Source organism: Lepidochelys olivacea, assembly GCF_965140295.1.
Source record: "Lepidochelys olivacea isolate rLepOli2 genome assembly, chromosome: 8".
NCBI classification, from domain to species: Eukaryota; Metazoa; Chordata; order Testudines; family Cheloniidae; genus Lepidochelys; species Lepidochelys olivacea.
The window spans coordinates 79,898,133-79,912,474 of record NC_140418.1 but is presented as its reverse complement, the minus strand read 5'-3'; the positions used below and the strand labels follow the sequence as shown (position 1 = coordinate 79,912,474).

Genomic DNA, 14,342 nt, shown 5'->3' with positions numbered 1-14,342 from the left:
CTCAGTGCTTTTTTTGCCTCTGTCTTCACGAACAAGGTCAGCTCCCAGACTGCTGCACTGGGGAGGAGGTGACCAGCCCTCTGTGGAGAAAGAAGTGGTTTGGGATTATTTAGAAAAGCTGGATGAGCACAAGTCCATGGGGCCGGATGCGCTGCATCCGAGAGTGCTAAAGGAGTTGGCGGCTGTGATTGCAGAGCCATTGGCCATTATCTTTGAAAACTCATGGCAATCGGGGGAGGTCCCAGGTAACTGGAAAAAGGCTAATGTAGTGCCCACCTTTAAAAAAGGGAAGGAGGAGGATCCTGGGAACTACAGGGCAGTCAGCCTCACCTCAGTCCCTGGAAAAATCATGGAGCAGGTCCTCAAGGAATCAATTCTGAAGCACTTAGAGGAGAGGAAAGTGATCAGGAACAGTCAGCATGGATTCACCAAGGGCAAGTCATGCCTGACTAATCTAATTGCCTTCTATGATGAGATAACTGGCTCTGTGGATGAGGGGAAAGCAGTGGACATATTGTTCCTTGACTTTAGCAAAGCTTTTGACACGGTCTCCCACAGTATTCTTGCCAGCAAGTTAAAGAAGAATGGGCTGGATGAATAGACTATAAGGTGGATAGAAAGCTGGCTAGATTGTCTGGCTCAACGGGTAGTGATCAACGGCTCCATGTCTAGCTGGCAGCTGGTATCAAGCAGAGTGCCCCAAGGGTCAGTCCTGGGGCTGATTTTGTTCAATATCTTCATTAATGATCTGGAGGATGGCATGGATTGCACCCTCAGCAAGTTTGCTGATGATGCTAAACTGAGAGCGGTGGTAGATACGCTGGAAGGTAGGGCTAGAATACAGAGGGAGGTAGACAAATTAAAGGATTGGACCAAAAGAAATTTGATGAGGTTCAACAAGGACAAGTGCAGAGTCCTGCACTTAGAACGGAAGAATTCCGTGCACTGCCACAGACTAGGGACTGAGTGGGTAGGCAGTAGTTCTGCAGAAAAGGACATAGGGGCTATGGTGGATGAGAAGCTGGATATGAGTCAATAGTGTGCCGTTGTTGCCAGGAAGGTCAATGGCATTTTGGGATGTATAAGAAGGGGCATTGCCAGCAGATTGAGGGACGTGATCGTTCCCCTCTATTTGACATCGGTGAGGCCTCATCTGGAGTACTGTGTCCAGTTTTGGGCCCCACACTACAAGAAGGATGTGGAAAAATTGGAAAACGTCCAGCACAGGGCAACAAAAATGATTAGGGGACTGGAACACATGATTTATGAGGAGAGGCTGTTGGAACTGGGATTGTTTAGTCTGCGGAAGAGAAGAATGAGGGGGGATTTGATAGCTGCTTTCAACTACCTGAAAGGGGGTTCCAAAGAGGATGGATCTAGACTGTTCTCAGTGGTAGCAGATGACAGAATGAGGAGTAATGGTCTCAAGTTGCAGTGGGGGAGGTTTAGGTTGGATATTAGGAAAAACTTTTTCACTTGGAGGGTGGTGACACGGTGGCATGCGTTACCTAGGTAGGTGGTGGAATCTCCTTTCTTAGAAGTTTTTAAGGCCTGGCTTGACCAAGCCCCAGCTGGGATGATTTAGTTGGGGATTGGTCCTACTTTGAGCAGGGGGTTGGACTAGATGACCTCCTGAGGTCCCTTCCAACCCTGATATTCTATGCTTCTGTGATATCTTTTTTCCTTTTAAAGCAGCTTTTTCTCGTAGATGCTCAATACAATGAAATTTGTTGATGAAAAACATCTAAGTAATTTACAGCAGGATTCTAGGACCTAGTTCAACCAAATGCTCTCCAAGTCATTTGGCCTGAGGATAATGCAGATATTCAAACAAACACCATTTCAACAGCATCAGATTAATAATAATAAAAACTGTGGTTATAACTTACGCTTTTTGAAAAAATTGCTGTACCAGAGCACTGTTGTAGTTTTTTAGTGTGCAAGATTTGTGCTATAAGAGCATCTCCTGATTTTGGTGGCAGAAGAACAGACCCAGATTGTTAATGTCTCAAAAATAAGGTTTTAGCATATAGGTTGCTGCTAACTGTGAGATTTCTTTCAAGGTATTTTTCACTTACTTTTGCATTGCAGAGGGGGAGAGAGATTTAACATTCTCCCATGTTCCTCTGACACTCTCACTTCCTTGATCCGTGAAGCAGGGGAGATATTGATAACCTGAGGTCTTTGGGGATTTGAGGGGGGATCTCCTAGAAACCAGTATGTCTATGCCTGCTCAGGGGACTCAGATGAAGATGGTAGGAAGCCTGCTTTCCTTTCCAACTGGGACCAAAATATCTCTAAGTTTTTGTTCCTGCAAGCCTTACCCTTCCCTATAGTCAAGGTGTTGGGAGGGGGTATTGTCTTTCCGTGTTTTTAGAGAATTTCTCCAAAGTTGATACAGGGACTATGCACTTCTTTTTCTTTCCCACATGCATAGATCCTCCAATCTTCTGTCTTGTCCTTGGGTTTAGGACAATGGAAATCTATGCATCAAAAAGAGCACTTTACATATTTCTGCACCATCTGGGGATACGTGTTGTTTTTTTTTATTTTCTCAGTCTATGAAAATGAAGGGGATAACTTGGGCAAGGTCTGAGTAGTTTCATTCTACAGTTAAATAAGCTATAACCTTTCTTTTAAAATATGAATGAAACTGATAGTTTTCTGCGGCCACTGGGAGCTGCGGGGGTGGCACCTGCGGGTGGAGGGAGAGTGCAGAGCCACCTACCGCACCTCTGCCTAGGAGCAGCAGGGACAGGTAGACACTTGCAGGGAGCCGCCCGAGGAGAGTGCTGCCTGGTTCCGGCACCCCGATACCCCTCCTGCACCCCAACCCTACACCTCCTCTTTCACTCTGAGCCCCTCTTGATTGTTCCTCTGGCTAAGAGCAGCAGGGACATGTCGCTGCTTCCAGGGAGCCACGCAGAGCCAGATACGGAACCTGCTGACCGCGCGCCAACCGGACTATGAACCGGACTTTCTATGAAGATTAGAAAGGTCAGTTTATAGAGCTTTCTGGTTGCTACAGGGCTGGATAACGTAGTTTTTATTGTACAAGCTTTCCACATATAATCTCTCTCAGTGTGCTTCAGTCATGCTGTGAAGAAAATGTAGTTCATTCTCCACACATGGCATTGATAATGGCAATGTATTTATGACTCCCCTTTAATTTTCTTCCTTAAAATTGAGCTAGCTTAATCTTGCAAGGGACTAGCACCATACTTCTGCATAGTAATACGTCACTTACGTTGCCTGGTGATAGAGAAAGTTCATTAAGATCTCATTATCCTAATTCAGCTACATCTCTCAGGTATGGAGATTACCATTGATTTAATTGGACTATTGCTGATACTGATTTGGGGGGAAGGAATTTGTTTTTTATACTTCTTTTATACGTTCTTTTCGGGTTCTGCGGGTAATAAGAGACGGTGTGTGTCTGCGATATTAAGGATCTAAAGTGGTGGGGAATCCTAAAAGTGGTAGGGAATCCTATGAATTGTGAGTAATGCCTAATAAGATGTTTTTTTTAACAATACACATGCATCTGGTGCCAGCTTGTTGAGCACAACAATAGCAAATCTGTTGATCGTCAGAGTCAACTTGTTATTTGTGGAACACTGGAGACACGTTTATAGAAGTTGACTGCAAATTACAGGTGGGGTCTGGTGCATTTATAGGCAATAAAGCAGCAGACGGAATTTAGATTTCTGTGGGCAGAAGACAGAGTGGTATTTTCACTGAGGGAAGGTGTTAAATAGTATGGTGATGAAACCAATTTGTTCTTTGGGTAACCTGATGATGGAAAAAGTGTATATTTAATGAACTGTGGTTTAGGTTGAGTCTGTGCTTAATCGTGCAGAAACTGGGTGTAGTAAAATGCATGTAGTCATTGTGGGAGTTGGAGTACTTTAAGTGCATTCTTGATCCCAAGTCATATACGGTGGGTTTTCTGGGAAAGCAAGGTAGTAAAACATTCCAGAAGGAAAAACTCCTTTTAGAAGATGGAGATATGCTAGCATTGGTCCTTGTTTAGTATACTATTAGTGGACTAGTTAGTAAACAGTAACCTTACATCATTAAGAATTAGGGCTGTTGATTAATTGCAGTTAACTCACGTGATTAACTCAAGCAAATTAATTGTGATTAAAAAAATTAATCGTGATTAATCGCAGTTTTAATCGCACTGTTAAACAATAGAATACCAATTGAAAATTATTAAATATTTTGGATGTTTTTCTACATTTCATATATACTGTATTCTGTGTAATTGAAATCAAAGTGTATATTATTTTTGATTACAATATTTGCACTGTAAAAATGATAAAATAAATAATATTTTTCAATTCACCTAATACAGGTACTGGAGTGAATAGAATCATAGAATATCAGGGTTGGAAGGGACCTCAGGAGGTCATCTAGTCCAACCCCCTGCTCAAAGCAGGACCAATCCCCAACTAAATCATCCCAGCTGGGGCTTGGTCAAGCCAGGCCTTAAAAACTTCTAAGAAAGGAGATTCCACCACCTACCTAGGTAACGCCTGCCACCGTGTCACCACCCTCCAAGTGAAAAAGTTTTTCCTAATATCCAACCTAAACCTCCCCCACTGCGACTTGAGACCATTACTCTTTGTTCTGTCATCTGCTACCACTGAACAGTCTAGAGTCATCCACTTTGGAACCCCCTTTCAGGTAGTTGAAAGCAGCTATCAAATCCCCCCTCATTCTTCTCTTCTGTAGACTAAACGTCCCCAGTTCCCTCAGCCTCTCCTGATAAATCATGTGTTCCAGTCCCCTAATCATTTTTGTTGCCCTGTGCTGGACTCTCTCCAGTTTTTCCACATCCTTCTTGTAGTGTGGGGCCCAAAACTGGACACAATACTCCAGATGAGGCCTCACCAATGTCGAATAGAGGGGAACGATCTCGTCCCTCGATCTGCTGGCAATGCCCCTACTTATACATCCCAAAATGCCATTGGCCTTCTTGGCAACAAGGGCACACTGGTGACTCATATCCAGCTTCTCGTCCACTGTAACCCCTACGTCCTTTTCTGCAGAACTGCTGCCGAGCCATTCGGTTCCTAGTCTGTAGTGGTGCATTGGATTCTTCCGTCCTAAGTGCAGGACTCTGCACTTGTCCTTGTTGAACTTCATTAGATTTCTTTTGGCCCAATCCTCCAATTTGTCTAGGTCCCTCTGTATCCTATCTCTACCCTCCAGCATATTTACCTCTCCTCCCAGTTTAGTGTCATCGGCAAACTTGCTGAGGGTGCAGTCCACGCCATCCTCCAGATCATTTACGAAGATATTGAACAAAACCGGCCCCAGGACCGACCCTTGGGGCACTCCACTTGATACCAGCTGCCAACTAGACATGGAGCCATTGATCACTACCCATTGAGCCAGACAATCTAGCCAGCTTTCTATCCACCTTATAGTCTATTCATCCAGCCCATTCTTCTTTAACTTGCTGGCAAGAATACTGTGGGAGACCGTGTCAAAAGCTTTGCTAAAGTCAAGGAACAGTACGTCCACTGCTTTCCCCTCATCCACAGAGCCAGTTATCTCGTCATAGAAGGCAGTTAGATTAGTCAGGCATGACTTGCCCTTGGTGAATCCATGCTGACTGTTCCTGATCACTTTCCTCTCCTCTAAGTGCTTCAGAATTGATTCCTTGAGGACCTGCTCCATGATTTTTCCAGGGACTGAGGTGAGGCTGACTGCCCTGTAGTTCCCAGGATCCTCCTTCTTCCCTTTTTTAAAGATGGGCACTACATTAGCCTTTTTCCAGTTACCCGGGACCTCCCCCGATTGCCATGAGTTTTCAAAGATAATGGCCAATGGCTCTGCAATCACAGCCGCCAACTCCCTTAGCACTCTCGGATGCAATGTATCCAGCCCCATGGACTTGTGCACGTCCAGTTTTTCTAAATAGTCCCGAACCACTTCTTTCTCCACAGAGGGCTAGTCACCTCCTCCCCATGCTGTGCTGCCCAGTGCAGTAGTCTGGGAGCTGACCTTGTTTGTGAAGACAGAGGCAAAAAAAGCACTGAGTACATCAGCTTTTTCCACATCCTCTGTCACTAGGTTGCCTCCCTCATTCAGTAAGGGGCCCACACTTTCCTTGACTTTCTTCTTGTTGTTAACATACCTGAAGAAACCCTTCTTGTTACTGTTAACATCTCTTGCTACTTGCAACTCCAGGTGTGATTTGGCCTTCCTGATTTCACTCCTGCATGCCCGAGCAGTATTTTTATATTCCTCCCTGGTCATTTGTCCAATCTTCCACTTCTTGTAAGCTTCTTTTTTGTATTTAAGATCAGCAAGGATTTCACTGTTAAGCCAAGCTGGTCGCCTGCCTTATTTACTATTCTTTCTACACATCAGGATGGTTTGTCTCTGTAACCTCAATAAGGATTCTTTAAAATACAGCCAGCTCTCCTGGACTCCTTTCCCCATCATGTTATTCTCCCAGGGGATCTTTTTAGTGTAATCTCTTTATCATGAAAGTTGAACTTGCAAATGTAGAATTATGTACAAAAAAACCCTTCCTTCAAAAATAAAACAAATTTAGAGCCTGGAAGTCCACTCAGTCCTTCTTCTTCTTGAGTTCATCGCTCAGGCAAACAAGTTTGTTTACATTTGCAGGAGATAATACTGCCCGCTTTTTGTTTACAGCATCACCTGAAAGTGAGAACAAGAGTTCTCATGGCACTGTTGTAGCCGGTGTCACAGGATATTTATGTCCCAGATGTGCTAAAGATTCATATGTCCCTTCATGCTTCAACCACCATTCCAGAGGACATGCGTCCATGCTGATGACGGGTTCTGCTCAATAAGAATCCAAAGCAGTGTAGACCGACGCATTTTCATTAGCTGAGTCAGATGCCACCAGCAAAAGGTTGATTTTCTTTTTTGGTGGTTTGGGTTCTGTAGTTTCCGCATCGGAGTGTTGCTCTTTTAAGACTTCTGAAAGCATGCTCCCTCTCAGATTTTGGAAGGCACTTCAGATTCTTAAACTTTGGGTTGAGTGCTGTAACTATCTTTTAGAAATCTCACATTGGGACTTCCTTTTTGTTTTGTCAGATCTGCAGTGAAAGTGTTCTTAAAATGAACAACATGTCCTGGGTCATCATCTGAGACTGCCATAACATGAAACATATGATAGAATATGGGTAAAACAGAGCAGGGGACATACAATTCTCCCCAAGGAGTTCAGTCACAAATTTAATTAACACTTTTTTTTTTTAAATGAGCGCCATCAGCATTGAAGCATGTCTTCTGGAACGGTGGCTGAAGCATGAAGGGGAATATGGATGTTTAGCATATCTGGCATGTAAACACCTTGCAATGCCGGCTACAAAAGTGCCATGCAAATGCCTGTTCTCGCTTTCTGGTAACATTGTAGATAAGAAGAGGGCAGCATTGTAAATGTAAACAAACTTGTTTGCCTTAGCGGTGGGCTGAAGAAGAAGGAGGACTGAGTGGACTTGTAGGCTCTGAAGTTTTACATGGATTTGTTTTTGAGTGCAGTTATGTAACAAAAAAAATATAAATTTGTAAGCTGCACTTTTGTAACAAAGAGATTGCACTACATTACTTGTACTAGGTGAATTGAAAAATACTATTTCTTTTGGTTTTTTTTCAATGCAAATACTTGTAATCAAAAATACATATAAAGTAAGCACTGTACACTTTGTATTCTGTGTTGTAATTGAAATGAATATATTTGAAAATGTAGAAGACATCCAAAAATATTTAAATAAATGGTATTCTATTATTGTTTCATAGTGTGATTAATTGTGATTCATTTTTTTTAAATCGCTTGACAGCCCTATTAATATTTTTTCCTCTCTCTCGCAAAATTTCAGCACTAAACACACAAAATTCATAACATGGAAGATACAATTTTGGCATTTCTTTTAACTCAATTTTTTTTTTTAGCTATTGTTACCAAGGGGAATCTCCTTTTGCCTTGGGTGAAAAAGATGTGGTCGATCATTTATTATACAAGTACCATAATGTCCCTCAACTTAAATCAATTTGTTTTCTGTAGTGGAGCCAAATCATTCACTCTTGTGTAAGAAAAACAACTTCCATTGTGGAATTTCTCCTGTATTATTCCATTGTAGGGTACAGTTTGTCTCTGTACTTGCTATGACTCACAGCAGTGCCCTAGTAGCATGGTTACGTTGGCATTGCCTTAGCAGGGACTCCTTTTGGTTGTGGTTGCCTCTGAAACTGCCTAGAGGGAATCAGAGTAGGGTATATTACCTTTACTGGTGATTCGTCACAGGATAGTGATATAGATGCTATTCATGTCTGTTTCTATTTGGGAGAGTTCATCTACGTGTGAAGCTTGGGGATATGTTCTGAGATTTTTGTCTTGGTGTAACACATGGCTTCTTTATGCTACTCTTTGGCGGCAGACAGTCATAAATCTGGGAGCACAAAAATAAAATATTTATTTCTTATGCGGTTCTCTCTTCTAATTGGTATGGTTCTGAAGGTATATACTCAGTTTAATTGCTACAGCATTGGATAAAACTGAACATCCAATGAAGTATTAAAGTACTGTTTGAAGTACTAAAACACTCTGTTTAGAGTCCTGTATTAAGTTTCTGTCAAAGCACTTTTAGAAATTCATACTTTACAAGTAAGAGAGGCTATGTGGTTAGTGATGGTAGTTTTTAAAATAAAAAAGAATGATATTCATCTTTTGAAGGATGAATGCTAACAAAACAACAATCTGGTCATAAAAGGTATTTTATTGTTTTAAAAATAACAGATTATTATTATTATTACTATTTATTAATAATAAATTAATATCTTACATTTTTGTAGCTTCTTTATCCAGAAGGATACTAAAGCACTTCACATACTGTATAGACAGGAATCACTATATCAACAACTGAAGAGCAGTCTCCATTTGAACGGTTAAAGAGGTAACCACGTCTGTAGTTTCTATTCCTATAATATGGCTTTTGAAGTTAGAGAAAGAGAGGAGAAGGGGAAAGACAAGTTTTAGTTCTTCATGAACAAGGAAAATATTATTTTAATTATCTCTTCATAAGATATCTGGTTATTAGCATTCTACTGTACTGATTTGTGTGAATGACTAATATGTTGCTGCTGTTCATTAAATGATTCATAAGAAGTTGGGAGTAGATTAATGAAAGACATTTTTAGTGAAGGTACTGAATATCATAAATAGCATATATTCATTTTTTCTAATTAAAATATGTCTAGCTCAAATATTGGTCTCTTAAAAATCATGTAATACACAAAGGCCAAAACCAGGAAACTGCAAACAATGTTTTTTGGAAGTTTATACTTTGGTAGGTCTGTGTATGGGACTGGAAATAGTGGTCACTAGGTGTCCTGTTTAAATTTCAGAAATATTATGTTTTAGTTTTGTATGGTTTTCAAATAGAAAATTTACACATTGTCAGTGGACAGACTTTTAACTATATAGTGTATCAGATATGTATGTTTATATAATTTCCATTTTTATATATATGGCAATTATATAAACATACATATCTATCTATAAATGGAAAGAAAAAAATAAATTTGAAATAATTATATTCTTGTTTAGAACAACTTTATTCATCTTGCCATTGGCTTCAAATGGATGCAGAACTTGTAGAATACAACAGTCAAATTCATTTTGCAATGCATGATGCCAGTAATATTTTCTTGTACCTCCATATAAATATATTACTAAGATTTAGATATAAATGGATAGGCTTTGGAATAACAACTGAGAACCCACCTGTATGCATGTGATGAATCAGAGGCAAAATTATTCACGGGCAAAAAATTGCATTTACTATATTGGAGGTCTGGTTAAGGCCCAACTGAAATTTTTGACCTAAATTTTCAGGGGGGATTTTTAATAACTATTGGGTACTGGTAAATACTTTTTCTTGTCTAGGGATATGAAAACATTAATTTGCAACAAGAATTTTGTAACTTTGAAATCAAGTTAGTTCCATAGATTTTTTTTCAGCCTCTCATGAGGACATATGAATCAGGTCTAGTACCGGAAGATTTTTTTGTATGATAAAGTTATACATTCTTGGTTTTCTGTTGAGCCATGTAAATAGAAAATTTCTATTACGTAAATAATAGGATGCAGCACTATTTGGTTAATTGTGTACAAATTACCACATATTTTAGAGAGAAATTATTTTACAAATTTACAAGGCACTGCACTCCTAATATTTGTTTATATTTTGGTAAGATGGCAACAAATAAAAATTATGACTTCATACTTATTTTATGAATGTACACTATTAAATTCTCAGATAATTAAAATTATCTACAAGACTTCAGCAATAAGTCATTATTGTAAGCATAATAAAATTGACCAAATTCAGAATTCATGTCTGCAAACTAGTACACATAATGTGTTCTCTCTCTGTATTTAAATGAATATTATTTTATTCTTTCTGTGTATGGTGTTTTTCATCTGCTCAATCACAGTACAGTACTACTGAGAATGTTGCTTCTTCTGAACCTGCCTCTTATACTGTGCAAAAATAGCTGGAAGGAATTCCCAGTTGCACAAAAAAAAAGAAACAAAGATTTTTTTTTTCAGTAGGACACACCTCTAAATTGCCTTGTATTTCTAGTCCCTATCAAGATGCAGAAAAAGTAGCTTATGGTTTTTTGTGTTTTTACTGCATGGACTATAGATTACATTAAAAAGTCTGATTTATTTAGTGTTGAAGTAGGTATTGAAAACTACACTATCTGATTTAAGAATAACCTGGATTGTAGCTTTATTCAAATCTTTGGAAGATCTTCTGTTGCTGCTTCTTCCTGCTGCTATATTTATTTATTATGGAATAAAGCATGTTTCAGCAACACAGTCTCCTTCTTACCCAGCTGACCTGAAGCTCCACTGGCATGTGATGCCTCAGGACAGCATTATTGTTCTATTTTAGTTTTCTCAGGCTGTGACTGAATGGTTTACTATTCACAAAGCAGGTTAAAAAATGAATTTTCAAATGATGTATCATATCAGGTTACTTTGCATGAGCAATTAACATCTATATAAATTTTCCCAGCGGGGAATTAGCTTCGAAGAGCTCAGTCATGTCATCAGATAAACTGAAGCACAACATGTATCATGCAAAATCAGGCATTCTGCTACAGCTAGTGCAGTTGGCAGTTACGTGATTTGTTGAGGTTTTTTTAAAGAATCGTGACACTATTTTTATCAACGAGGACCGAAAAGAGAGCTTGCAAATGAATTTTTATGGACTTCTGGTCTTCTGAACTACCAGACGATTCTTCAGAGTAGTTTGGATCAAGCAGTAGCTTATTAAATAACCCTCTTATTTTAATAAATTGAACTCACTTCTCTTATTCCTAAATAATCTCATGAGATAAATATTTTTAATAGTATGGTTCTTCTAGGGCTGCCTTCAGATCTAGTTGGCTATTACACTTTTATATATCTTACTTCAAGATTCTTCCTGTCATTCGTCTTGATTCTGGTTCTCATCAGAGAACAGGAAACGGTTCTGGGGATTTGAAATTTGTGAAATAGTAACATTTATAAGCAAGATGTTCCCTTGCAGACACTATTGGCTTTTAAAATTGCAAGCAAGTTTCTTTGGTTTGATATTTTTACAAAAAGGATAGTAATATGGTGGATAGCATATAAACCAAAATCATGGGTTTCCCCTTCTTTACTGACTTGATAAGCTGTGTAAACTTTATGTGGTGTGACAGACAATTTGATGGTTCTGCATAGATATAGTTGTAGGTTTCAACACACCTACAGTTCTGACAGTGGGTGTTCTTATGGTCTAATAATCTACTCAATCAGAAGATGAACAAATTCCTTGAACTAGTGTTTGTTTGCAGCTACTTTTTCTATTTGTCAAGTATCGGGTAGCTGTGTTAGTCTGTATCGACAAAAACAACGAGGAGTTCGGTGGGGTACTTAGAAGTCAGATGATCTAAATTTCAATTTTACTTTATTCATGCATTTATTTTTATTTATGGAAACATAAGAATACCTATCTATAATTCTAGGTGTCTTTGACAACATATAAAAACATAAATGCAATTATTGCATCAAATCTATAATTGTTATAATAGTTGTGCTTAAGTAGTGGTAGTTGCACCCTGTTTTGCACTCACTAACTTGCCGTGTAGCCAAGTCTTTAGTTAAAAGGAGCTCCTTAAATTCTACCTAAAACAACAATGTGTAAGCAATGCAGTTCATACAGCCACTGCCAGTGTAACGTGCTCACAATAAAATATACCATTTGACAAACAGGCAGCTGAATTCTGCACCAACATCAGTTTCTAGAGGGATTTAAAATGAATCCTTAAGGGAAGTAATCTTGTCTTGAGAAACAAAGGCATAGATGACTAAGCGGTATCTGTATTTTAAAGTAGTCCCAATTTCCATGTTTATATATATGAAGGATTAAATACTGACCTTGTGGCTGCTGCAACAAAACCAGTGACAGCAATGGAAGAAAATGTTAAGAAAAAAAATCCTAGCGTAGACAAGGTCCAGGAAGCAGTTTATCAGTATGCTTGCCACAAATTTTCAGCAGATGATTTCTTAAATAAAGTTGAATTTCCTCATGATTTTCAAGTAAATTTGTTAGCTTTCTGGTCCCAATCAATTAAAAATTGGCCTATAAAAAGTTAGAATTCACAAAACTATGATGTTTTTGGGCCCCTCTTAAAAAATATAAACTGTAGAAAGTAATAAAAATTTATTTTATCAGTAGAATACCAAGGGAGGAAAAATCACTTTTGTAGTGGTAATGAGGGTGGCCCATTTCAAACAGTTGAAAAGAAGGTGTGAGTAACAGTAGGGGGAAATTAGTGTGGTAAAATTAGGTTTTGTAATGACTCATCCACTCCCAGTCTTTATTCAGGCCTAATTTGATGGTGTCCAGTTTGCAAATTAATTCCAGTTCTGCAGTTTCACGTTGGAGTCTGTTTTTTAAGTTTTTTTGTTGAAGAATTTCCACTTTTAGGTCTGTTATTGAGTGACCAGGGAGGTTGAAGTGTTCTCCTACTGATTTTTGAATGATGTAATTCCTGATGTCAGATTTGTGTCCATTTATTCTTTTGCGTAGAAACTGTCTGGTTTGGCCAATGTACATGGCAGAGGGGCATTGCTGGCACATGATGGCATATATCACATCAGTAGATGTGCAGGTGAACAAGTCCCTGATGGTGTTGCTGATGTGGTTAGGTCCTATGATGGTGTCTGATAACACTACTGATAATTAAATTGTCTCGTTAGACTAACTCTGCACCTGGTAAGGCAACTGCCATCTTTTCATGTACTATGTATAAATATACCTGCAACTGTATTTTCCACTCCATGCATCTGATGAAGTGGGTTCTAGTCCACGAAAGCTTATGCCCAAATAAATTTGATAGTCTCTAAGGTGCCACAAGGACTCCTCGTTTTTTTCATCAAAACTGAATCCTTATGTATTTCTGTGCAGTCCTAAGACTCCAACTGCCTTAATAATTATGTTAAGACCAGAGTCTTCAACAAAGTACCCTATTTTTTTTGAAAATGCTGTTCTTTGTGAAAGCGTTCAGTGGCACTGTTAAAGAAAATGACCAAATGGAAAAACAGGTCAGTAGGTCCCCTGGTCAACCAGGATACCCATGACAATTGGTTTCCAAGATCTCCTGAACTACACAGGCCACGTAAGAAATGACAACCAAGCATGAAGACCAAAAATGGAAAGCACAAATTAAAACAATCTCATCAGACTTAAATTGTCATTTAATAGTTTTTAAAAAGTTTGAGACCCTAATGAGTTTCATGGGACATTTTTATTTTGGGGTAAAAAACTCCATTGCTTGATAAGTGTTTTTATTTAAAACAATTATGATGAGCTCCATTGTTCAGGAGTGGATCTCCTGAGCCAGCTGAACAGGTTCATGAAAGGCTACATCTTCAGTATAGCAATGATTCCTTTCAGGAAGAGCAGGATCTTCATCAAAGAGATTGACTGGCTTAGGAGCAGATCCAGTGGGGATTCCAGTATATCCACCCACCTTTCTTCCCAAAACCTAAATGTGTATGTACTGTCACTGAACTGAACAAAAGGACTGATAATGGGAGGACGGGAGAGTCTTATCTGTTTGTGATGGTGTTGTTTAGGGAAGGAAGTGGTGGGAGGCTAGCATCTCTATTTGGAGCAGAGTTAAGGTTGTGGTCTGTGGTGTATGATCGTTGTGCCAGTGGTCAGGTGCATCTCTCTGGATGGAAGAATAGAAAGTATGGGCTGTAGGTATCCTTAACTTTTCATTTTCTTGCTTTTTAGGCTTTCTGTCAGATT

General features: G+C 39.2%; 1 protein-coding gene across 2 annotated transcripts in view; it reads left to right on the top strand.

The window, feature by feature from the left end:
• The window catches only part of PRKACB (protein kinase cAMP-activated catalytic subunit beta), a 122,599-nt gene that overhangs the window by 13,311 nt on the left and 94,946 nt on the right, over positions 1-14,342 (top strand). Inside the window, exon 2 of one of the 2 annotated variants that reach the window (XM_084635946.1) lies at positions 8,842-8,942. The exons of the other annotated variant lie outside the window; for it this stretch is intronic. The gene's annotated coding sequence lies outside the window, so the exon portion shown is untranslated. The remainder of the gene's footprint in view (positions 1-8,841; positions 8,943-14,342) is intronic. 2 annotated transcript variants of the gene reach the window in all.